We start from the raw sequence: 27278 nt of genomic DNA on the forward strand, positions 1-27278 counted from the left end.
GGCTCTCTCTCTCGCTCTCTTTCCATTTTGAAACGGAGTAGCCTATTTATCTGTCTCTTCGCTACCGATCATCTCATAAACAGAACAGAGGATTAAAAACAGAAGAGAAGAGTAAAACAAAAAGAGAGACTAATGGAAGAATAAAAAGCAAAGGAGAAGAGAGGAGGAAGACCTCTCATCTCATTCATCTATTCAAGCAGGAAGAAGGAATTTAGGCTACCTCTCCTCTACACTTGATCATCTCTCTCTCTTTCTCTTTCTCCTTTGCTATCTCTTTCTCTCTCTATGGTCATGGCTGTGCAGGGGACCAGCCTGTTAGAGAACCCAGTTCAGGCGGTTCTGTATCTTAGAGAACTGACCACTATTGTTCAGAACCAGCAGAGCCTCATCCAAACACAACGCCTGCGCATTGACGAACTGGACCGACGCGTGGATGAGCTGCTTGGGGAGAACATGAATTTGCGTGAAGCAAGAGGTGTACAACCTCACCATCATCACCCAGACCACAACCTGAGCTTTCATTGTCATCATCCTCAGCATCAACATCCGTACCCACAAGACACCGGTTCTCTGCCCGCCCAGCCCATGCCTGAGGTCCATCCTGCTGAGCCAGAAAAGTCCTCTCCTCAGCCCGCCAATCCGGAGGACATGCAGCTGGTACCGGCCCATCCCCAGCCACAGTCACTGAGCCCTCTGCAAGGCGAGGCCATCCCGGGCGAGGGGGAGGACAGCAGGACCAGCACGGGCTGCCACACACTGGTTCCCCTGGTTCCCCTAGCTCCCCTCACTCCTACCACTTTCTGCCGCTCGCTGGCTCTCGCCAGGCAATCAGAGTGAGTCTGTTTACTATAGCCTTTATCAACACAAACAAAATAAATTGTGTGTGTGGAAACTCGAAAATGTCCAGTTTGTAAAATATAAGCCTGCCAGCCTGCTGAAGTTGGCTGTTACAACGGTAGGATCATCATGAGAGTGACGTGGAGATTTTACAGAAGCGGATTATTTGCCAAGATAGACCAAAACATGGGAGATTATATAACAAACAGCTGTGTGTGTGTGGTGTGTCTGTGCGCATGCATGTGTATGTGTGCGTGTGTGTGTGTGTTTGTTTGGAGGGATATGGCTCAATGCATGCTGCACTCTTGGCAAAGAAACACTACTTTGAAACCTGATTGAGGGGTCAGTTTTAAATATGAGACCGTAGGCCTAGTTGGATTGAATACAACTCTACAACTGCTGTACTGTAATTGTTAAGAATAATTGCAGCTCAGCTCTACTGTTATAGCTGTAGCAGCCCTCTCCATGGTTCTGAATCAATTTGAACAAAACCCCTTGTGTGTGTGTGGGAGTGCACTGTATGTCTGCGTATATGTGTGTGTGTGTGTGTGTGTGTGTGTGTGTGTGTGTGTGTGATGCCCCCCCCTCTGGGGACAAGAACAGAGTAAAGAGGGAACAGAGGTGGGGAGAAGAGAGGAACAAAATGCAAGATTGATGATGCTTGGCTGTGGAACCACAGTTCCATCAGGGCTGGACCTGTGGACTCTTACTGATATTAGAGCTGTCTGTCTTTGGAAACCTAGAGGCTATGGCATACAGGATATTCAGGAACTACAGTAGAAAATATCTATTTATATTTCTCTCTCCCTTCAACAACTACATCTATCCATACGACTGGCAATATTCTTCTCACATTACGCAGCGCATAAACTGTATTTTTTTGTAACTCTTTTTTTTGCGAGGGGGATCGGCAGACTGTATAACATACTGTACATGCTGAAATAGGCTGCGTCTGTCACGAACGTTGTTGTAATGATCGGACCAAGGTGCAGCGTGGAATGGTTTCATCATCTTTATTCGAGTGAAATGCACAGAAAACAATAAAGAGCAAAACGAACCGTGATGCCAATGTAGTGCTCGCAGGCAACTATACATAGGCAAGATCCCACAACAAACAGGTGGGAAAAGGCTGCCTAAATATGATCCCCAATCAGCGACAACGATAGACAGCTGACTCTGATTGGGAACCATACCAGGCCAACATAGAAATACAAAAACTAGAGTACCCACCCTAGTCACACCCTGACCTAACCAAAATAGAGAATAAAAAGTCTCTCTAAGGTCAGGGTGTGACAGTGTGTGTGTGTTGGGTGGGGGGGGGACTGCACGTGGGTCTGCCTATTGATGAGAGTATCATTCCTCTCCCCCATTTCTCTCCCCTCCTTCCTCCAGCTGATCCACACGTATCTGGCCCACTTAGCCCATGGAGCGAACTGTAATCACCTACTCTCTGGAGAGAGAGAGAGAGAGAGAGAGAGAGAGAGAGAGAGAGAGAGAGAGAGAGAGAGAGAGAGAGAGAGAGAGAGAGAGAGAGAGAGAGAGAGAGAGAGAGAGTAACTGTGTGTTCTGACCCCTCGCTCCTAGATGGTTTCTAATGCGTATGAGAGTCTAGGCTAAGGCAATGGGGCTAGATTAGAGAGAGAGATAGAGAAGGAGAGAGAGCAGAGAGAGACGTGTCATGTTAAAATATTAATCTGCTCTCTGTATTAGAGATGTAATGGCTGAGATGTGTGTTTGTGTTTGTGTTTGTGTTGTACAGACAGAGAGTTGACCTTGCTATGGCCAATAGAGACAGAGAATTCCACTGTTACCAGGTCCCGGCTGGTCCTATAAGCTTTTTTGTAAGCAACTGGGGTTGAACTCTTTCGGAGCTGGGGAAAAGCCCAAGCCATTTGCCAGGACACTGGTCTCCTCGTGACAGCAGAAGGCTGGCAGTTGAAGGTCAACTTCGGGAGGCAGCTCAGGTTTCCATACAACATCACAACAACTAATCTGATGTTCAGAGACCTGAAACACCCCAGACCCCAAAATACATCACTGATGACTCTTCTGACTATCTTTCTCAAGCCATACATTTTGACATTGTTATGACAATGTTTGGCATGGCAACAAGCAAACACTGCAAATTTGTGTGTGTGCATGTGTATTTGTGTGAGACAGAGAGAGTGAGAGAGAGAGAGAGAGAGAGAGAGAGAGAGAGAGAGAGAGAGAGAGAGAGAGAGAGAGAGAGAGAGAGAGAGTAACCATCTGTCTGTATTTGTTAAATATGTCCGATAGCTGAATTCTGTTTCTGTTGTTTTAAGGTTTGTGTGTGTGCGCATGTGTGTGTGTGTGTGTTGAGAGAATTTTGTTTTGAGCCAACTCGGCTGTTTTACTAAGAGTAAAGAAACACTCACACTATACCCCCCTTGCCCCCCTTTCCCCTCACTCCTATCTCCTCTGCCCTCTCTCCTCTCTTCGTCCTCTATCCCTCTACAGGAGTCAGACAATACTACATCAGTTCTGTTGTCCTGCTCCAGAGGCTCCAGAGACTGCTCTCACTGGCTCCTCCAGGTAAGGTTGTGGCTTCCCCACTCTGAAAACACTTCATCTAGATAGTTTTCTCTCTCTGCCTCTTCCTCTGTGACTGTCTGTTTTTCCATATCTTTTTTCCATCCCTCTGCCCCCTCTTGTCCTCTCGCTCTCTCTCTCTCTCACTCTCTTTCTCTCTCTCTCTCTCTCTCTCTCTCTCTCTCTCTCTCTCTCTCTCTCTCTCCCTCTCTCCCTCTCTCTCTTTTCTCTTTTTCTCTCTAGCTCTCTTTTTCTCTCTTTCTTGCTTTCTCTCTCTTGCTTTCTCTCTCTCGTTCTCTGTCTGTCTGTGTCTCTCTCTCGCTCTCCTTTGATCTTCCCTCTCTCAGTCTACCCTGCAGTGCCATTACTGATTCTCTCAGCAGGGCTATCTAATGGCTCTGTCATTTTGCCCCGTGGAACTCCCTTCAGTGTGTGTGTGTGCATGGACATGTTTGTGTGTGTGTGTGTGTGTGTGTGTGTGTGTGTGTGTGTGTGTGTGTGGTGTTGTGTGTGTGTGTGTGTGTGTGTGTGTGTGTGTGTGTGTGTGTGTGTGTGTGTGTGTGTGTGTGTGTGTGTGTGTGTGTGTGTGTGTGTGTGTGTGTGTGTGTGTGTGTGTGTGTGTGTCTGTGTGTGTGTGCACGGACATGTCTGTGTGTGTGTGCTAGTGAAAGGTTGCATGCTAGTGAAAGTGCTACCAGTGACTGATTCAACCTAAAGCTCTGTAGCCCTCAGGAGGTTGGAGGGAGCAGGGCAATGTTGTCATTACATATGATGTCTTTGAGGTGGGAGTAGAGACAGTGTTTCATATCCACATACACACATGTACACATGTACAGTATACCCACACTGTGTGCATACACGTGTGTGTGTGTGTGTGTGTGTGTGTGTGTGTGTGTGTGTGTGTGTGTGTGTGTGTGTGTGTGTGTGTGTGTGTGTGTGTGTGTGTGTTTTAGCATGTGCACATGTTCGCATGTGTGTGTCCCTTTGTATGTCCAATTAGACAGGGGAGTTTCTCAGAGTGGAAGTTAGTCTACAAAGTATTCACCCACAGTTCAGAGCAGTTTTGCCTGTTGGTAAATAGAGGTAAAGGTGAAGAGGCAGACATAACCTTTAGAGATAGCTTAATATGTACTGATCATACCACAGCTGACTGTATTGGCCTTGTGGTTGCATTGGCCTTGAGTTTGTGTATGTTTGTGCAGGTATGTGTGTCCCCTCTGGCTGTGGGTGTCTGTACGGTGATGTGAGATGACAGATGTTCATTTCTCCTTCACTGTGACATTAGAGGAGGCAGAGAAACCAGTGGTGTGTGTGTGTGTATTACGACCCTTCCCACAGGCACGTACGTCTATTCGACACTGGATTAACGAATTTAAAAACGTAATGGAAACAATGTTGATTCAACCAGTGTGTACCCAGTGTGTTAGGTCTTCATCAGGCATTCATATTCCAGGTGTGGGTGAAAGGTCCTATATATTGGGGCAGTGCTCAGTAACTTCACAACCTGAAAGAGGAGGTAAAAAAACAATATAGGTTCACAGAATCAACATTAAATCAATCAAAATATATTACCATGCATGAGAAATGTGATAAATGTTTACAATTATATACAGTACCAGTCAAAAGTTTGGACACACCTAGTCACTCAAGGGTTTTTCTTTATTTGTACTATTTTCTACATTGTAGAATAATAGTGAAGACATCAAAACTATGAAATAACACATATGGAATCATGTAGTAATCAAACAAGTGTTGAACAAATCAAAATATATTTTATATTTGAGATTCTTCAAAGTAGCCACCCTTTGCCTTGATGACAGCTTTGCACACTCTTGGCACTCTCTCAACCAGCTTCATTAGGTAGTCACCTGGAATGCATTTCAATGAACAGGTGTGCCTTGTTAAAAGTCTATTTGTGAAATTAATTTCCTTCTTAATGCTTTTGAGCCAATCAGTTGTGTTGTGACAAGGTATTGGGGGGGGATACGGAAGATAGCCCTATTTGGTAAAATACCAAGTCCATATTATGGCAAGAACAGCTCAAATAAGCAAAGAGAAATGACAGTCCATCATCACTTTAAGACATGAAGGTCAGTCAATGTGGACAATCTCAAGAAATTTGAAAGTTTCTTCAAGTGCAGTCACAAAAACCATCAAGCTCTATGATAAAACTGTGTGTGTGTGTGTGTGTGTGTGTGAGGACCGCCACAAGAAAGGAAGGCCCAGAGAGAGGATAAGTTCAGTAGAGTTACCAGCCTCAGAAATTGCAGCCCAAATAAATGCTTCACAGAGTTCAAGTAACAGACACATCTCAACATCAACTGTTCAGAGGAGACTGTGTGAGTCAGGCCTTCATGGTTGAATTTCTGCAAAGAAACCATACTAAAGGACACCAATAATAAGAAGAGACTTGCTTGAGCAATGGACATTAGACCGGTGGAAATCTGTCCTTTGGTCTGATGAGTCCAAATATGAGATTTTTGGTTCCAACAGCTGTGTCTTTGTGAGACGCAGTAGGTGAATGGATGATCTCCGCATGTGTGGTTCCCACCGTGAAGCATGGAGGAGGAGGTGTGATGGTGTGGGGGTGCTTTGCTGATGACACCGTCAGTGATTTATATACAATTCAAGGCACACTTAACCAGCATGGCTACCACAGCATTCTGCAGCGATACGCCATCCCATCTGGTTTGCACTTAGTGGGACATTTGTTTTTCAACAGGACAATGACCCAAAACACACCTCCAGGCTGTGTAAGGGCTATTTGACCGAGAAGGAGAGTGATGGAGTGCTGCATCAGATGACCTGGCCTCAACAATCACCCGACCTCAACCCAATTGAGATGGTTTGGGATGAGTTGGACCGCAGAGTGAAGGAAAAGCAGCCAACAAGTGCTCAGCGTATGTGGGAAAACATTCCTCATGAAGCTGGTTGAGTGAATGCCAAGAGTGTGCAAAGCTGTCATCAAGGCAAAGGGTGACTACTTTGAAGAATATCAAATATAAAATATATTTTCATTTGTTTAACACTTTTTTGGTTACTACATGATTCCATGTGTTTTTCATAGTTTTGATGTCTCCAATATTATTCTACAGTGTAAAAAATAGTAAAAATAAAGAAAAACCCTTGAATCAGTAGGTGTGTCCAAACTTTTGACTGGTACTGTATATACACAAATATAAGGGCACAGGGGGAGACCCGGATGCAGACACGGGTGGCAGATGGTTCGAGTCTCTGATATTTATTATAATCCAAGGGGCAATAGAATGGTCATGGACAGGCAAAAAGATCATAAACAAGGTCAGAGTCCAGGAGGTACAGAGTGGCAGGCAGGCTTGAGGTCAGGGCAGGCGGGTTCAGAGTCAAGGCAGGCAAGGGTCAAAACAGGGAGGACTTGCAAAAGAGAGACAAGAAAAAGCAGGAGCACGGAAAAACACACTGGTTGACTTGACAAGACAAGACAAACTGGCAACAGACAAACAGGGAACACTGGAATAAATACCCAGGGACTAATGGGGAAAACAGGTGACACCTGGAGGTGGGTGGAGACAATCACAAAGACAGGTGAAACAGATCAGGGCGTGACAACAATATTCCCTTCAGGTAAAAACAGCAGTTTGGACATAGAACTATAGAAAAGGTTTCAAATCAAACTCCTCATTCAGGCCAAGATATGGGACAGTGTGTTGACCCTGTGGATCCAGAAAGATTTCCTTTGAAGTAGTTTCCTCCCAATGTCCCCTCCCCTGCATGACATCTTAAGCCTTTCTATCCCAATGTATCTCAGAGAACTAATAGGGTGTCCGGTTTGAGCAAAATGAACAGCAACAGGGTTTATATACAGCGCATTCGGAAAGTATTCAGACCCCTTGACTTTTTCCACATTTTGTTACAGCCTTATTCTAAAAGTGATTACATAGTTTTTCCTCTCATCAGTCTACTCACAATACCCCATAGTGACAAAGCAAAAACATGTTTTTAGAAGTGTTGGTAAAAAAAAAATGAAATATCCACTTACATAAGTATTCAAACCCTTTACTCAGTACTTTGTTGAAGTGACTTTGGCAGCGACTACAGCCTTGAGTCTTCTTGGGTATGGTGCTACAAGCTTGGCACACCTGTATTTGCGGAGTTTCTCCAATTCTTCTCTGCAGATCCTCTCAAGTTCTGTCAGGTTGGATGGGGAGCGTTGCTGCACAGCTATTTTCAGGTCTCTCCAGAGATGTTCGATCGGGTTCAAGTCCGGGCTCTGGCTGGGCTACTCAAGGACATTCAGAGACTTGTCCCGAAGCCATTCCTGCATTGTCTTGTCTGTGTGCTTAGGGTTGTTGTCCTGTTGGAAGGTGAACCTTTGCCCCAGTCTGAGGTCCTGAGTGCTCTGGAGTAGGTTTTCATCAAGGATCTCTCCGTTCATCTTTCCCTCGACCCTGACTAGTCTCCCAGTCCACGCTGCTGAACAATATCCCCAAAGCAAGATGCTGCCATCAAATCAAATCAAATCAAATGTATTTATATTGCCCTTCTTACATCAGCTGATATCTCAAAGTGCTGTACAGAAACCCAGCCTAAAACCCCAAACAGCAAGCAATGCAGCTGTAGAAGCACGGTGGCTAGGAAAAACTCCCTAGAAAGGCCAAAACCTAGGAAGAAACCTAGAGAGGAACCAGGCTATGAGGTGTGGCCAGTCCTCTTCTGGCTGTGCCGGGTGGAGATTATAACAGCACATGGCCTAGATGTTCAAATGTTCATAAATGACCAGCATGGTCAAATAATAATAATCATAGTAGTTGTCGAGGGTGCAACAAGTCAGTAACACAAGAGTAAGTGTCAGTTGGTTTTTTCATAGCCGATCTTTGAGAGTATCTCTACCGCTCCTGCTGTCTCTAGAGAGTTGAAAACAGCAGGTCTGGAACAGGTAGCACGTCCGGTGAATAGGTCAGGGTTCCAGCAGGTCTGGGACAGCAGTTCTGGGACAGGTAGCACGTCCGGTGAACAGGTCAGGGTTCCATAGCTGCAGGCAGAACAGTTGGAACTGGAGCAGCAGCACGGCCAGGTGAACTGGGGACAGCAAGGAGTCATCAAGCCAGGTAGTCCTGAGGCATGGTCCTAGGGCTCAGGTCCTCCGAGTGAGAGAAAGAAAGAAAGAAAGAAAGAAAGAAAGAAAGAAAGAAAGAAAGAAAGAAAGAAAGAAAGAAAGAAAGAAAGAAAGAAAGAGAGAATTAGAGAGAGCATATTTAAATTCACACAGGACACCGGAAAAGACAAGAGAAATACTCCAGATGTGACAGACTGACCCTAGCTCCCCGACACATAAACTACTGCAGCATAAATACTGGAGGCTGAGACACCATGCTTCACTGTAGGGATGGTGCCAGGTTTCCACCAGATGTGACGCTAGGCAATCAGGCCAAAGAGTTCAATCTTGGTTTCATCACACCAGAGAATCATGTTTCCCATGGTCTGAGAGTCCTTTTGGTGCCTTTTGACAAACTCCAAGGAGGCTGTCATATGCCTTTTACTGAGGAGTGGCTTCCGTCTGGCCACTCTACCATAAAGGCTTGATTGGTGGAGTGCTGCAGAGATGGTTTTCCTTCTGGAAGGTTCTTCCATCTCTACAGAGGAACTCTGGAGCTCTGCCAGAGTGACCATCGGGTTCTTGGTCACCTCCCTAACCAAGGCCCTTCTTCTCCGATTGCTCAGTTTGGCCGGGCGGCCAGCTCTAGCAAGAGCCTAGGTGGATCCAAACTTCTTCCCTTTAAGAATGATGGAGGCCAGTGTATTCTTGGGAACCTTCAATGCTGTAGACATTTTTTGGTACCCTTCCCCAGATCTGTGTCTCGACACAATTCTGTCTCAGAGCTCTACGGACAATTCCTTCAACCTCATGGCTTAGTTTTTGCTCTGACATGCACTGTCAACTGTGGGACCTTATATAGACAGGTGTGTGCATTTCCAAATCATGCCCAATAAATAGAATTTACCACAGATGGACTCCAATCAAGTTGTAGAAACATCTCAATGATGATCCATGGAAACAGGATGCACCGGAGCTCAATTTCGAGTCTCATAGTAAAGGGTCAGAATACTTATGTATATAAGTTATTTAAAAAAACATAATAATACTAATTTCTAAACAAACTGTTTTCGCTTCATCATTATGGGGTATTGTGTGTAGATTAATGAGGATAAAAAAATCTATTTAGAATAAGACTGTAACGTAACAAAATGTGGAAAAGGGGAAGGGGTCTGAATACTTCCCAAGTGCACAGTATATATACACTATATATACAAACTAGTGGATTCAGCTATTTCAGCCACACCAGTTACTGACAGGTGTACAAAATTGAACACACAGCCATGTAATCTCTGCCCTGCTAGAACTGTCCCGGTCAACTGTAAGTGCTGTTATTGTGAAGTGGAAACGTCTAGGAGCAACAACAGCTCAGCCGCGAAGTGGTAGAGCTCACAGAACAGGACGGCCGAGTGCTGAAGCATGTAGCGTGTTAAAATCGCCTGTCCGCCTCCCGGGTGGCACAGTGGTCTAAGGCACTGCATCGCAGTGTTAGCTGTGCCACCAGAGACTCTGGGTTCGAGCCCAGGCTCTGTCGCAGCCGGCCGCGACTGAGAGGTCCATGGGGCGGCGCACAATTGACCCAGCGTCGTCCGGGTTAGGGGAGGGTTTGGCCGGCAGGGATATCCTTGTCTCATCGCACACTAGCGACTCCTGTGGCGGGCCGGGCGCAGTGCATGCTGACCAGGTCGCTAGGTGTACGGTGTTTCCTCCGACACATTGGTGTGGCTGGCTTCTGGGTTGGATGCGTGCTGTGTTAAGAAGCAGTGCGGCTTGATCGGGTTGTGTTTCGGAGGACGCATGGCTCTTGACCTTCGCCTCTCCCGAGTCCGTGTGGGAGTTGTAGCGATGAGACAAGACAGTAACTACTAACAATTGGATACCATGAAATTGGGGAGAAAAAGGGGGTAAAAAATATATATAAAAAATTAAAATCGCCTGTCCTCGGTTGCAAAACTGAGTTCCAAACTGCCTCTGGAAGATCACTGCTCGCAATGCCAAGCATTGGCATTAGATTCTGGAGCAGTGGAAACTCGTTCTCTGAAGCGCATAGCACCCCCTGAAAAATAATAATAATAAAAATAATGAAACAATATATATATACTATATATTTTTGTTAAAAATATATTTCTGTTAAAAATATATTTTTCACAAAACTAGTGCACTGGTTCTTTAATAGTCCTGTATTTGCGGACTGCAGCGAGGGTATGGTGGTGTTTTTAATAGAGTGCTAAGTAAAGGTAGCCTCCAGCACGTGCAAACACACACACACACACACACACAAACACACACAAACACACACAAACGCACACGCACACGCACACACACAAACACACACACACACACACACACACACACACACACACACACACACACACACACACACACACACACACACACACACACAGGCAGTGTTAGCTAAATAGTGGAACCAGAGAGGAACATTAGTGATGTAGTCATTATTTAAACATGACCAGTCTTTGCTTTTATACAGTAGCTGTGGTTTTAGAGCTGGCTTATATAACAACTGGTAGACTTAGCAATTAGGGTAAAACAGCAGAGGAAACACACACACACATACAGTACATACACACATACACACGTTATCCCAGGCGTTGAAGGTGAGTGTTGTTGTTTCCATAGTGATGGGCAGCTGCTGGGTCTGGAGGGCGGGACTTCCTCCAGCAGACAGGAAGGAGAGGGGTCAGTAGGTGTGGCTCATAGAGAAGGACCCAGCGACTATGAACTTGCCCTGGAGAACAAGACCAAACAGGTGTGTGTGTGTGTGTGTGTGTGCAGAGGCATACAGGTGGGTTGTGATTAACTGGGTTTGTGTTTCTGTGTGTATATGATACTGTACTCTTGATGAGAGAGAAAGAGAGAGACAGACAGAAAGAGAAGAGAGTAAGAAAGAGAGAACACCAGCCCTTCCATCTCACGGGTAACAGGAACATGGGGGATGATGGGTTGTCATGGTAACAGCTAATAGCTCCTGCTGACTGCAGGAGATGTCTTTATATTGCACAGAGAAGTGCCAAATGGACCACGCTGTGTGTGTCTTTCTCTCTCTGTCCTTATTCTCCCTCTCCCCTTTCTTCTCTGCTTCTCCTTCCCACTCTTCCACTCCCCCTCTCTTTATCTGAGCCTCAGAGGAAGTGAAAGGGGGTTACTTGTCTTCTGTTAGCTTTCTGTTTGAGACACAGTGATGTAGCGATAGGTGTATCTGGTAGAAAGGTATTGGAGTTTGGTGAGGGGGTGTGTTGTACTGTTTTCAGAGAGGAGAGCTTGCCCACTTTCCTTTTATATTTGGAGAAACATCCAGTTTAACAACCGGAGGCTTTCAGCATTGTCCTGTTAAGACTACAATATTTCCCCCCAAAAACCTTGGCAACAATATTTTTCTCTCTACTCTCTCTTCTTTTCTCCCCCCTCTCTGTCTGTAGATAGAGGAGTTGGAGCTGAGGTACGGTGGTCACCTGGTGTCGCGGCGTGCTGCGTGTCGTATTCAGACAGCGTTCCGTCAGTACCAGCTCAGTAAGAACTTCCAGAAGATCCGGAACTCTTTGTCAGAGAGCAAGTTGCCACGCCGCATTTCCCTGCGCCGGCCCAACCCTAGCCGGGGCCAGAACCCCACCCAGCGACACAGCTTCCTGTTAGAGAGCGGGGGCCCACCATTGCGCCCCAAAACACCCCCACCACCCCCCTCACGCTCCACCTCCCTGCCCCCCTCAGCCTCCCCTGCCACGGGCCCTGGCCCCTCGCTCACACAGCTGGAGGACTGCTTCTCAGAGCAGGTGGGCTTTATGTAACACTAGCATAGCCTAGCATCATAATAGTTTGCCGTTACAGTGAGCCTAGTGTTTCATCATAATACAGCTTAAAGGTCTTCCTATGACTAGTATTATGATTCTTATTCCAGGTGCGCTCGCTGGCCCATTCGATAGACGAGGCCCTGCGTGGGTGGAGCCTGTCGGAGGGGGTTGAGGGGGGGACAGGGGGGCTGCTGATGGACCCCGAGGCGTTTCGGGCGGCTGGTCAGAGTGCCTGTATGCCTCGCAGCGCCAGCTCCCTGCTCATGGCCTTCAGAGATGTCACCGTTCACATCGACACCAACAACTACACTGTCTCCACGACTACCACCTCCACTACCACCACTACCCACGGCAACACAGGGGCAGGGGAGGAGGAAGCAGGCAAGCCTCAATGGACGGGGGAGGGGCAGGGAGACAAACAACAACCTCCCAGCTGGGGGTGAAAAAGAGTTCCCTGCCCCCCTCCCAGTGAGGAATTGTTGAAGGGAGGAGGGTTGAGGATGGAGTCAACTGTGACAGGGCAGGGGGGAGAGATGGGGGTGCAGAGTGGCTCAGAGATACTCAGTTCAACCTCTACCTCCACCTCGGCCCAGTCTAACCAGTATACCATTCAGTCATCCTATCCCCAGTACCCTCAGTATTCCACATACCCCCAGGCCCATCACCCCCAATCCCAGCCAGGGTCCCAGTCAGTCAGGGACCCCACCACTGAGGCCCTTCAGGCCCTGGTCCTCTCTCTGCCCAGAGACCGATGCCAGGACCCTGCCTCCTGCCGATCCCCCACATTCTCCACTGACACACACCGCAAACGACTCTACCGCATCGGACTCAACCTCTTCAACGTGTAAGTACACACACACACACACACACACACACACACACACACACACACACACACACACACACACACACACACACACACACACACACACACACACACACACACACACACACACATGCAAACACGCACATTATACACCTTCTAATGTAGCAAGATGTCACCGACAGAGATGGTCGCCTCGCTTCAGGTCCTTAGGAAACTATGCAGTTATTTGTTTTTTTAGGTATTATTTCTTACATTGTAAGCCCAGAAAATCTCAACTGTTATTACATACAGCCAGGAAGAACAATTGGATATAAAAGCTTACCAACTTACCAACATTACAACCAGGAATACGTCTTTCCCGAAGTGGATCCTTTGTTCGGACCTCCACCCTAGACATGGGATCTTATCCCAGAGGCCGACACAAAACAACGCGGTCGCTGCAGGAGAGGCAGACGGAGCGGCCTACTGGTCAGACTCAGAAGGCAAACACACCATCCACCGCATCCGAGCATATTACTCGCCAATGTCCAATCTCTACATAACAAGGTGGACGAAATTAGGGCACAAGTTGCCTTCCAGAGAGACATCAGAGATTGTAACGTTCTCTGTTTCACGGAAACATGGCTCACTCGGGTTATGTTGTCAGAGTCGGTACAGCCACCTGGTTTCTTCATGCATCACGCTGACAGAAACAAATATCTCTCTGGTAAGAAGAAGGGCGGGGTTGTATGCCTTATGATTAACGACTCATGGTGTAATCACAACAACATACAGGAAATCAAGTCCTTTTGTTCACCTGAACTAGAATTCCTTACAATCAAATGCCGACCGCGTTATCTTCCAATAGAATTCTCTTCGATTATAGTCACGGCCGTGTATATCCCCCCCAAGCAGATACCTCGTCGGCTCTGAAAGAACTTCACTGGACTCTGTAAACTGGAAACCATACATACTGAGGCTGCATTTATTGTAGCTGGGGATTTTAACAAAGCTAACCTGAGAACAAGACTTCCTAAATTCTATCAGCATATTGAATGCGCGACATGAGCTGGTAGCATTCTAGCGCGGTCTGCACAACGCATCACCGGGGGCAAACTACTTGCCCTCCAGGACACCTACACCTCCCGATGTCACAGGAAGGCCAAAAAGATCATCAAGGACAACAACCACCCAAGCCACTGCCTGTTCACCCTGCCATCATCCAGAAGGTGAGGTCAGTACAGGTGCATCAAAGCAGGGACCGAGAGACTGAAAAACAGCTTCTATCACAAGGCCATCAGACTGTTAAACAGCCGTCACTAACATAGAAAGGCTGCTGCCAACATGCAGACTCAAATCTCTGGCCACTTTAATAAATTGACTTAATAAAGGTATCACTAGTCACTTTAAATAATGCTACTTTAATAATGTTTAAGTATTCTACATTACTCATCTCATATGCATATACTGTATTCTATACCATCTACTGCATCTTGCCTATGCCGCACGGCCATTGCTCATCCATATATTTATATGTACATAATCTTATTCATCCCTTTACCTTTGTGTGTATAAGGTATTTGATTTGATTTGATAAACGATCACGCACATGGTTGAATTGTCCTCTAGCTACTCACAGAATTATTCACAGAACAGGTATCTGCTCTAGAAAGGGGAAGAGGAAAAGGGAGAGAGAGGTGGAAAGGTGGTCTTTATATATAGGAGTACAGTTGAAGTCAGAAGTTTACATACACCTTAGACAAATACATTTAAACTCAGTTTTTAACAATTCCTGACATTTAATCCTAGTAAAAATTCCCTGTTTTAGGTCAGTTAGGATCACCACTTTATTTTAAGAATGGGACATGTCAGAATAATAGTAGAGAGAATGATTTATTTCAGCTTTTATTTCTTTCATCACATTCCCAGTGGGTCAGAAGTTTACATACACTCAATTAGTATTTGGTAGCATTGCTTTTAAATTGTTTAACTTGGGTCAAACGTTTCGGGTAGCCTTCCACAAGCTTCCCACAATAAGTTGGGTGAATTTTGGCTCATTCCTCCTGACAGAGCTGGTGTAACTCTGTCAGTTTTGTAGGCCTCCTTGCTCACACACGCTTTTTCAGTTCTGCCCACACATTTTCTATAGGATTGAGGTCAGGGCTTTGTGATGGCCACTCCAATACCTTGACTTTGTTGTTTAAGCCATTTTGCCACAACTTTGGAAGTATGCTTGGGGTCATTGTCCATTTGGAAGACCCATTTGCGACCAAGCTTTAACTTCCTGACTGATGTCTTGAGATGTTGCTTCAATATATCCACATACTTTTCCTTGCTCATGATGCCATCTATTTTGTGAAGTGCACCAGTCCTGCAGCAAAGCACCCCACAACATGATACTGCCACCCCCGTGCTTCACGGTTGGGATGGTGTTCTTAGGCTTGCAAGCCTCCCCTTTTTCCTCCAAACGTAACGATGGTCATTATGGCCAAACAGTTCTATTTTTGTCTCATCAGACCAGAGGACATTTCTCCAAAAAGTACAATCTTTGTCCCCATGTGCAGTTGCAAACCATAGTCTGGCTTTTTATGGCGGTTTTGGAGCAGTGGCTTCTTCCTTGCTGAGCGGCCTTTCAGGTTATGTCGATATAGGACTCGTTTTACTGTGGATATAGATACTTTTGTACCTGTTTCCTCCAGCATCTTCACAAGGTCCTTTGCTGTTGTTCTGAGATTGATTTGCACTTTTCGCACCAAAGTATGTTCATCTCTAGGAGAAAGAACGCGTCTCCTTCCTGAGCGGTATGACGGCTGCGTGGTCCCATGGTGTTTATACTTGCGTACTATTGTTTGTACAGATGAACGTGGTACCTTCAGGCGTTTGGAAGTTGCTCCCAAGGATGAACCAAACTTGTGGAGGTCTGCTATTTTTTTTCTGAGGTCTTGAATAATTTATTTTGATTTTCCCATGATGTCAAGAAAAGATACACTGAGTTTGAAGGTAGGCCTTGAAATACATCCACAGGTACACCTCCAATTGACTCAAATGATGTCAATTAGCCTATCAGAAGCTTCTAAAGCCATGACATCATGTTCTGGAATTTTCCAAGCTGTTTAAAGGCACAACTTGGTGTATGTAAACTTCTGACCCACTGGAATTATGATACAGTGAATTATAATTGAAATAGTCTGTATGTAAACAATTGTAGGAAAAATTACTTGTCATGCACAAAGTAGATGTCATAACCGACTTCCAAAAAATATAGTTTGTTAAACAAGAAATCTGTGGAGTGGTTGAAAAACAAGTTTTAATGACTCCAACCTAAGTGTATGTAAACTTCCGACTTCAACTGTATATACAGTTGGCCTGCAGCCTGTAGTTATTGTAAATTAGCTAATGTGCATCCCTGAGACTGAGAGAGTTGCTTATCACTTTACGGTTCTATTCACACACATACACGCACACACACACACGCATACACTTATATTGTGCTATCTATCTGTGCTCTAGCAACCCAGAGAGAGGCATCCACTTCCTGATCACGCGTGGTTTCGTCCCAGACACGCCCATGGGCGTGGCCCACTTCCTGTTACAGAGGAAGGGCCTAAGCCGACAGATGATTGGAGAGTTCTTGGGGAACAGCAAGCTGCTCTTCAACAGAGACGTCCTGGAGTGAGTCCACACACAAAATAAAGCACAAATATGTTTTACACATACACACTCATACACACACACGGATGCATGCTCTCACACTGCAGAGAGTGAGAGAGCCAGGAGAATGTGCTTTGCTTAGAGAAAAAATAGGTCACAGCACTCAGCACAATTTTTTTCTCCCCCTCTCTCTCCCTCTCTTATTTTCTCTCTACTCCCTCTCTCTCCCTTCTCTTCTTTTCCCTCTACTCCCCCTCTCTCCCTTCTCTTCTTTTCTCTCTACTCCCCCTCTCTCCCTTCTCTTCTTTTCCCTCTACTCCCTCTCTCCCTTCTCTTCTTTTCCCTCTACTCCCTCTCTCCCTTCTCTTCTTTTCCCTCTACTCCCTCTCTCCCTTCTCTTCTTTTCCCTCTACTCCCTCTCTCCCTTCTCTTCTTTTCCCTCTACTCCCTCTCTCCCTTCTCTTCTTTTCCCTCTACTCCCTCTCTCCCTTCTCTTCTTTTCCCTCTACTCCCTCTCTCCCCTCTCTCCCTTCTCTTCTTTTCCCTCTACTCCCTCTCTCCTTTCTCTTCTTTTCTCTCTACTCCCCCTCTCTCCCCTTCTCTTCTTTTCTCTCTACTCCCCCTCTCCCCTTCTCTTCTTTTCTCTATACTCCCCCTCTCTGCCCTTCTCTTCTTTTCTCTCTACTCCCCCTCTCTTCCTTTCTTTTATTTTCTCTATACTCCCCCTCTATCTCCCTCTCTTTTCCTTTATCCTTTGGGAGGAATATGTACTGTATAAGCACTTGTTAAGTGTGTGAGTAAATTTGTGTGTGTGTGTGTGCGTTTTCCAGGTCAGTGTTTCTGTAATGGAACTATGACTGAAAAAAGGGGAAAAAACGCCAAGAGCAGTTGTACACTCACCCTCTCTCACCCTCAGACACAAACACACAAAACAATGAAGTCAACGGTGACATGAGAGAGACATAGCCAACTAACCTCTTCTCCCCCTGTCTCTAGCTGTGTGGTCGATGAGATGGACTTCTCTGGGATGGAGCTGGACGAGGCTCTGAGGAAGTTCCAGGCTCACATCAGAGTCCAGGGAGAGGCCCAGAAGGTGGAGAGACTCATTGAAGCTTTCAGGTCAGACCCATCAACCAATCACATCATATCCTCAGATTGATCAGCATATCAGGGCTACTCCAGGGGCAGACATTCTGGTTCTGTAGTGTCACAAACAGCAAGTCCAACCAAGCACCACACCTGACCTGATTACTAAAAACTTCAGCAACTGAGCCAATCAATATCAGTGATTAGCTAAATTCCAGCTACCTAGTGGTCTCCCAGGTCTAAAACAAGAAGTATCCTGCCTCCAGGATCATGGTTTTAAGCTGTAGGGACAACGTCCTACCTATCTAGGAGGGGGTAGTAAGATAGACAAGAAGTGTCCTGCCACCAGGACCAAGGTTTTAAGCTGTAGGGACAACGTCCTACCTATCTGGGAGGGGGTAGTAAGATAGACAAGAAGTTACATGAGTGTTATGTAACAGATGTTATGTCATCTGTCATAAGGGTGACATAGGGTGACATAAGAAGTTATTTTAATGGAGGTATTATTCCGTGCCAGCTGGTGAGCATCTCTCATATGCAGATGTGAAGATAAGAGAACTAGCTGGTGTAGAAATAACTTTGTTATGTAATCACACACTGATCATTCCCAGTATTTGATGTGCAGCAGGAATCTCAGGAAACTGAACACTGACAAAGTGTATGTGTGTATATGCTTGGGAGGAGGGTTATACCGTACAACTCTTGTCAGGATGTAAGAACCCACCAGTTAACAGTATTAATGTCTGAAGATGAGTTACTAACTAATGATACTGATGGAGAAGCTGTTTGTTTCTGAGACCATTACAGCAGAACAGCTTTTTGTCTCTTTCTCTTTCTTTCACACTCTCTTTCTTTTTCACTGGACCTGTCTCTTTCTCTGTCTCTCTTTCACTCTCTCTTTTTCACTGCCCCCTTCCCCTGTCAGAGGTACTGTACATATGTAGGATCTTAATTTGAGCCAGTTTGCTACAACAGGAAAATAATCCAGCTGCAACAGAAAATGTGAATTATTATGTGGATTAAAATTATTGGAATTTCTTTGTAGGGGTTTATACATTTTTTCTTAGGGCTGACATTTTAAAGTGGAAATTACTAAGTTTAGAAGCAGTTTTAAACCTTGAATACACTACAGGTTTGCAAAATTCTCAGCAACAAAAGAGTATGTGTAGATACCTCTCTCTCCATCTCTCTCTGTCCATCTCTCCAGTCAGAGGTATTGCATGTGTAATCCTGAGGTGGTGCAGCAGTTCCATAACCCAGACACCATCTTCATCCTGGCCTTTGCTGTGGTCCTCCTCAACACTGACATGTACTCCCCTAACATCAAACCTCAACGCAAGATGGGCCTCGACGATTTCATACGCAACCTACGAGGTGACTGGGTGTCTGTGTGTCTGTCTGTGTGTTGTCAATAAACAGAGCCTAGCTTGTTAGGGGGGTTGTGCCTTTGTTTTGTTCACCCTTCGGTGTGATTTTTGTGCCTACTGATAAAAGAAAGAATCAAAATAATACAAACCACATGGTGATATTTGTGTGTGTGTGTGTGTGTGTGTGTGTGTGTGTGTGTGTGTGTGTGTGTGTGTGTGTGTGTGTGTGTGTGTGTGTGTGTGTGTGTGTGTGTGTGTGTGTGTGTGTGTGTGTGTGTGTGTGTGTGTTTATGAGTGTGACTCAGTATAATGAGCTGCAGAAGCCTTGCAACATTTATGACAGTGTTTCTGAGACACTGGAGGGGTTATTTATAGAACTGACACACAAACCTGCACAGATGCACACACACAATTCTTTGAATATTTTAATACAACACAGGACCATTTTCATCTGGACTGGCCCATATCATTAGAGTGGCAGGATCAGGGCTGTTCAGTGTAGAGAACAAACCAAACCAGGGACAAGAGAGAGAAGGCTGAGGGCTGGAACATCCCTAAGTCCCCTCCTCATGTTCTAATAATGCCACTTTAATAATGCCACTTTAATAATGCCACTTTAATAATGCCACTTTAATAATGTTTACATATCTTGCATTACTCATCTCATATGTATATCTGTATTTTATACCATCTATTGCATCTTGCCTATGCCGCTCTGTCATTGCTCATCCATATGTTTATATGTATATATTCTTATTCCATTCCTTTACTTAGATTTGTGTGTACTAGGTATCTGTTGTAGAATTGTTAGATTACTTGTTAGATATTGCTGCACTGTCAGAACTAGAAGCACAAGCATTTCGCTACACTCGCAATAACATCTGTTAACCATGTGTATGTAACCACTACGATTTGATTTGATTTTGGAATGGGGCTTCTCTCCTGACTAGAACACAACACAAGGTCTCCCTCTAGTGGTATGATAGAGCCACAGCATATCTACTGTTGACAAATAGGGGTGCTCCTAACACCAGCCAATCCTGTCCTGTCCTGCAACGAGTCTAAACCAGGGATGGAGTAAATTCAGCTATTACTTTATTTTGTGAATTTCCTCTGTAGTTCCTCCTGTGTGACTGGTAGTGTGTGTCCCTGTTCCCTCAGGAGTGGACGATGGGGCAGACATCCCCAGGAGATGGTAGCAGGGATCTATGAGAGGACCCAGCAGCGAGAGCTACGCTCCAACGAAGACCACGTCACCTACGTCAGCCGTGTGGAACAGTCCATACTGGGCATGAAGACGGTGAGTGTGTTGGGTTTGGGTGTGTGTGTGTGTCAGATAGCTAGACAGAAAGCGAGAGGGAGAGAGAGAGAGAGAGAGAGAGAGAGAGAGAGAGAGAGAGAGAGTGGTGCGTGTGTGTGTGTGTTGTGTGTCTGAAAGAGAGGAGAGAGAATGAGAGAGTTTGAGGGAGAGGTGTGTGCATGTATGTGAGAGAGTGGTGAGTGTGTCTGTGTTAACCCCATGGTGTGTGTGTTAACCCCATGGTGTGTGTGTGTTAACCCCATGGTGTGTGTGTGTTAACCCAATGGTGTGTGTGTGTTAACCTCATGGTGTGTGTATATGTGTGTGTTTAGCCAATGGTGTGTGTGTGTTAACCTCATGGTGTGTGTGTGTTAACCCCATGGTGTGTGTGTGTTTAGCCCATGGTGCGTGTGTTTAGCACATGGTGTGTGTGTGTGTGTTAAGCCTGTGGTGTGTGTGTGTTTAGCCCATGGTGTGTGTGTGTTAACCTCATGGTGTGTGTGTGTTAACCTCATGGTGTGTGTGTGTTAACCTCATGGTGTGTGTGTGTTAACCTCATGGTGTGTGTGTGTTAACCTCATGGTGTGTGTGTGTTAACCTCATGGTGTGTGTGTGTTTAGCCCATGGTGTGTGTGTGTTAACCTCATGGTGTGTGTGTGTTAACCTCATGGTGTGTGTGTGTTTAGCCCATGGTGTGTGTGTGTTTAGCCCATGGTGTGTGTGTGTTAACCTCATGGTGTGTGTGTGTTTAGCCCATGGTGTGTGTGTGTTAACCTCATGGTGTGTGTGTGTTTAGCCCATGGTGCGTGTGTTTAGCACATGGTGTGTGTGTGTATAGCCCATAGTGTGTGTGTTAACCTCATGGTGTGTGTGTGTTTAGCCCATGGTGTGTGTGTGTTTAGCCCATGGTGCGTGTGTTTAGCACATGGTGTGTGTGTGTATAGCCCATGGTGTGTGTGTGTTAACCTCATGGTGTGTGTGTGTTAACCTCATGGTGTGTGTGTGTTAACCTCATGGTGTGTGTGTGTTAACCTCATGGGTGTGTGTGTTAACCTCATGGTGTGTGTGTGTTAACCTCATGGTGTGTGTGTGTGTGTGTTTCTTTGTAGATTCTGTCTGTGCCCCACCGTAGGCTGGTGTGCTGCTGTCGTCTGTTTGAGGTGGCAGACTTCAACAAACCCCTGAAACAGAAACTGGCCAACACCCAGAGAGAGGTGTTCCTGTTCAACGACCTCATACTTGTGAGAACACACACGCACACGCTACCGCGTACACACGCACACGACTAGTGTTATTTTGTGTAATAACAGTGTGTGAATGTGTACTGATGGTATAGCTTATGTTCATTCTGCTATCTCCTCACACAGATCCTGAAGTTGTGTCCCAAGAAGAAGACTTCTGCCTCCTACACCTTCTGTAAAGCCATGGGTCTACTGGGCATGCAATTCCACCTCTTCAGTAACGAATGTAATTACTATACTACCATTACTACTACTACTACGACTACTACTACTGTACTTCTACATACATAGCTAATTATGAGCTGTGACATTGTCTGTCCAGAGTCCAGACTATACCAGTGGCATCACCATTCTTCTCACATAGCTAACTGTGTGTGTCCAGACTATGCTCATGGCATCACCATGTTGAGTCCGTTCTCGTCAGAGAAGAAGCAGATGGTGAGTTTCTGCTCCCCCAGTGGAGAAGAGCTCAGGAAGTTCACAGAGGAGCTACGAGAGTCCATCACTGAGGTCAACGAGATGGAGCAGATACACATCCAATGTGAGCACACTCACACACACACACACACACACACACACACACAGACAGACAGACAGACAGACAGACAGACAGACAGACAGACAGACAGACAGACAGACAGACAGACAGACAGACAGACAGACAGACAGACAGACAGACAGACAGACAGACAGACAGACAGACAGACAGACAGACAGACAGACAGACACACTACATGTAATATATGGTCATATATCACTGTCTACAGGGGAGCTGAAGAGAGAACAGGGGGTGCAGACTCACACCCCCCACACCAACGGAGGACAGATGGGCACACTCAGTCGACACACAGGATCCCCCACAGGTAACAAACAAACACTAAGTTAGCAACTAGCGCCACACACCACTCTGTGTCTCTGAGTGTCACTTCTGTGTTTCTCCCCTCAGCCCAGAAAGATCTGTATGACAAGACTAGCAACAACACTGTGGAGGTGAGTCACATACACACAGTGTATTTTTGCTAGCAAAGATACAGACAGGTGAGGGAGTAAAGGAGACCCTCATCATCTCCCTCCAGCTCTGTGTGACTCAGAGCGACACAGCCACAACTGTAGGGCTAGATTTAACCTTCAGCTTTCTGCTAACATGGGCCAGTAATTAGCTATTAGCCACCTGCTAGTGGGGGTTTAGCTATTAGCTATTAGTCTCCTGCTAACAGAACATCTGCTTCCCAGCCATCATAAGCTTTTCTAAGCCCTGTTGGCATGCTAGAAAACCATCTCCATGGCCAGACTCAGGGTTGATGCGTGTGTCTGTGTATGCATGCATGTGTATGATTTTTTAAATGGCGCTGGAGGAAATTGCTGCCGTTTTACGGGCTCCTAACCAATTGTGCTATTGTGTGTTCTTTTGCGTTATTTGTAACTTTTTGGACTTTTGGACTTAATGTTTCTGCCACCGTCTCTTATGACCGAAAAGAGCTTCTGGATATCAGAACAGCGATTACTCACCTCGTAACGAGTCGGACGCAAAGGATTTACTTCAGACACCAGACAAGGCCCAAATCTCCATCATTTGCATTAAGACGAGACAGAGATATAGGTTGGGGTGCCTTATATGAATCTGACGGCGAGTGGGTAAACTCCTCTACCTTCAGTCCTATTAGCCAACGTGCAATCATTGGATAATAAACTGGATGAGCGCCGATCAAGACTATCCTACCAACGGGACATTAAAAACTGTAATATCTTATGTTTCATCCATTCGTGGTTGAACGACGACATGGATAACATACAGCTGGCTGGGTTTTCCGTGCATCGGCAAGATAGAATAGATAGACAAGGGGTGGCGGTCTGTGTCAACAACAGCTGGTGCACAAAATCTAATATTAATGAAGTCTCAAGGTTTTACTCGCCTGAGGTAGAGTATCTCATGATAAGCTGTAGACCACACTATGTACCAAGAGAGTTTTCATCTATATATTTCATAGCTGTCTATTTACCACCACAAACCAATGCAAGAAAATACTCATCCAGAGGCGGCGCTCCTAGTGGCCGGGACTTTAATGCAGGGAAACTTAAATCCATTTTACTTCATTTCTACCAGCATGTTACATTTTCAACCAGAGAAAACTCTAGACCACCTTTACTCCACGCTCAGAGACGCGTACAAAACTCTCCCCTAGCCCTCCAATTGGCAAATCTGACCATAACTCTATCCTCCTGATTCCTGCATACAAGCAAAAACTAAAGCAGGAAGTACCAGTGACACGCATAATATGGAAGTGGTCAGATGACGCAGTTGCTAAGCTACAGGACTATTTTGCAAGTACAGACTGGAATATGTTCTGGGATTCTACCGATGGCATTGAGGAGTTCACTACATCAGTCACTGGCTTCATCAATAAGTGCATTGATGATGTCGTCCCCACAGTGACCGTACGTACATACCCCAACCAGAAGCCAAGGATTACAGGCAACATCCACACTGAGCTAAAGGGTAGAGCTGCTGCTTTCAAGGAACGGGACTCTAACCTGGACGCTGATAAGAAATCCCGCTATGCCCTCCGATGAAGGCAAAGCATCAATACAGGACTAAGATTGAATCCTACTACAACGGCTTCAACGCTCGTCAGATGTGGCAGGGCTTGTAAACTATTACAGACTACAAAGGGAAGCACAGCCGTGAGCTGCCCAGTGACATGAGCCTACCAGACAAGCTAAATTACTTCTATGCGCCTTCAAGTCAAGCAACACTGAAGCATGCACGAGAGCACCAGCTGTTCCGGACGACTGTGTGATTACGCTCTCCGTAGCCGATGTGAGTATGACCGATAAACAGGTCAACATTCCCAAGGCCGGAGGGCCAAATGGATTATCAGGATGTATAGTCCGAGCATGCACTGACCAACTGGCAAGTGTCCTCATTGACATTTACACTTGTCCCTGACTGAGTCTGTAATAGCAACATATTTCAAGCAGACCATCATAGTCCATGTGCCCAAGAACACCAAGGTAACATGCCTAAATGACTACTGCCCTGTAGCACTCATGTCTGTAGTCATGAAGTGCTTTGAAAGGCTGGTCATGGCTCACATCAACACCATCATCCCAGACACCCTAGACCCACTCCAATTTGCATACCGCCCCAACAGATCCACTGATGACGCCATCTCTATTACACTCCACACTGCCCTTTCCCACATGGACAAAAGGAGCACCTACGTGAGAATGCTATACATTGACTACAACAACACTGAGGCATGCATGAGAGCACCATGAGTTCAACACCATAGTGCCCTCAAAGCTCATAATTAAGCTAAGGACCCTGGAATTAAATAGCCCTCTCTACAACTGAATCCTGGACTTCCTGACGGGCCGCCCCCAGGTGGTAAGGGTAGGTAACAACACATCTGCCACTCTGATCCTCAACACGGGAGCCCCTCAGGGGTGCGTGCTTAGTCCCCTCTGTACTCCCTGTTCACCCATGACTGCATGGCCAAGCACGACTCCAACACCATCATTTAATTTGCCGACAACACAACAGTGGTAGGCATGATCACCGACAACAATGAGACAGCCTATAGGGAGGAGGTCAGAGACCTGGCAGTGTGGTGCCAGGACAACAACCACTCCCTCAACGTGATCAAGTCAAAGGAGATGATCGTGGACTACAGGAAAAGGAGGGCCAAACACGCCCCCATCCTCATACATATTACCTCAATTACCTCGACTAACTGGTGCCCCCGAACATTGACTCTGTACTTGTACCCCCTGTGTATAGCCTCGTTACTGTTATTTTATTGTTGCCCTTTAATTATTTGTTATTATTTTATTGTTTACTTCAGTTTATTTAGTAAATACTTTCTTAACACTTATTTTTTCTTAAAACTGCATTGTTAGTTCAGGTTTTGTAAGTAAGCATTTCACCGGTTGTATTCAGCGCATGTGAAAAATACAATTTGATTTGATTTGAATCAAGCCCAGTTCCTCCACTCTAAATGCCCTCTCAACAGCACTAGCAGCTCCCAACCCAACCTCCCCAACAAGCCCTAACTCTTAGTCAGTCCATTAGAGTTGCATATATCTTGGCAGCAGGTAGCACAGTAGTTAAGAGAGTTGGGCCAGTAACCGAAAGGTCGCTGATTCTAATCCCCGAGCCGACTTGGTGAAAAATCTGTCAATGTGCATATGCTCCTGTAAATTGCTATGGATAAGAGCGTCTGCTAAATGATGTAAATGTAAAAATCTTTGTTAGGGAGACATTGTGTGTGTGTGTTCGCTCCCTGCATGCTGCCATTGTGTCTAACCCACCAGAGGGCTGCTGTAGGCTGCGTTCAGATTGGTAACTCCTCATGCCATTCTCTGGCTGTTTCTAAACTAGGTGTCAATTCACAATAGGCTGCTGCAGACCTACCACATGACCCAGGCCAGCCCTGATAGGCTGCTTCAGACCTACCATGTGACCAGTCCTGACTCCACCCAACTGGCTCTGGCAGCACCCCTGGCAATGCTTAGCCCCACCCACCCTGGAGAACGCCGCCCAGACACCCTCATTCAATGCCAGCAGATCGTCAAGGTGATTGTTGTGGACCAGAGCGGCCAGGGGCGAATGGAAGCCTTCCTCAGCCAAGGAAGCCCTGCCTCCCACCACCGCCTCATCCAATCAGCGATGTCCACACCAGTACGGATCAGAGAGGGATCTGAGCCCCCTCTGCCTCCCCCTCCTCCCCCTACAACCACCCCCACCAGTACTGTCCCCCCGACTCCCCCTACCCCCTTCCACACACCCTTCCTCACCCCTGCGCAGACGCAACTCTAGTGGTTCCCGCAGCCTCGTCTGACATATGTCCCCTGATCCTACCACACCTAATCCTCTGTCCTCTGAACTTCTGTTAAACAGTGATATACTGGGAGAAACACACAACACAAACACTCATAGACAAAGATAGAGAGGGAAAGGGTGAGACGAGGAAGGGAGGAAGAGAAAGAGGGAGGTAAGGAAGTCAGCTGAGAGAGAGGGAGTAAGCAGAGAAATAGAGTGGGAGAAATGGAGAGGTTTCAAATCAATATAAATTCAAAGTCATCTAATGATGTAATGTGTATTTTTGATTATGATGTAGTTTTGACAACATTTCTAAAGATAGATTTTCTAATCTGACAGCTCTTGTGACACAGTGTCATCTGTACATATCTATATCTGTACCTGACTTTAGAAAGAACACTCTAGAATGCCCCTCCCACCCCCTAATCCCTGACTATAACCCTGCCCTGATATCACACAGCTGATGCAACAAAAGGAATTCCTCCCAGTGAATGGAACTGTCTGGACATAGAGACATACAGTTGAAGTCGGAAATTTACATACACCTTAGCCAAATACATTTAAACTCAGTTTTTCACAATTCCTCAAATTAATTCTAGTAAAAATTCCCTGTCTTAGGTCAGTTAGGATCACCACTTTATTTTAAGAATGTGAAATTTCAGAATAATAGTAGAGAGAATTATTTATTTCAGCTTTTATTTCTTTCATCACATTCCCAGTGGGTCAGAAGATTACA

At 45.8% G+C, this 27278-nt stretch overlaps 1 pseudogene; it reads left to right on the top strand.

Annotated features, from left to right (window-relative positions):
* Positions 1-26539, top strand: LOC106561255 (IQ motif and SEC7 domain-containing protein 3-like; annotated as a pseudogene).
* Positions 26540-27278: the final 739 nt, after the last annotated feature.

The sequence above is a fragment of the Salmo salar genome, chromosome ssa17 (genome assembly GCF_905237065.1).
Source record: "Salmo salar chromosome ssa17, Ssal_v3.1, whole genome shotgun sequence".
NCBI classification, from domain to species: Eukaryota; Metazoa; Chordata; class Actinopteri; order Salmoniformes; family Salmonidae; genus Salmo; species Salmo salar.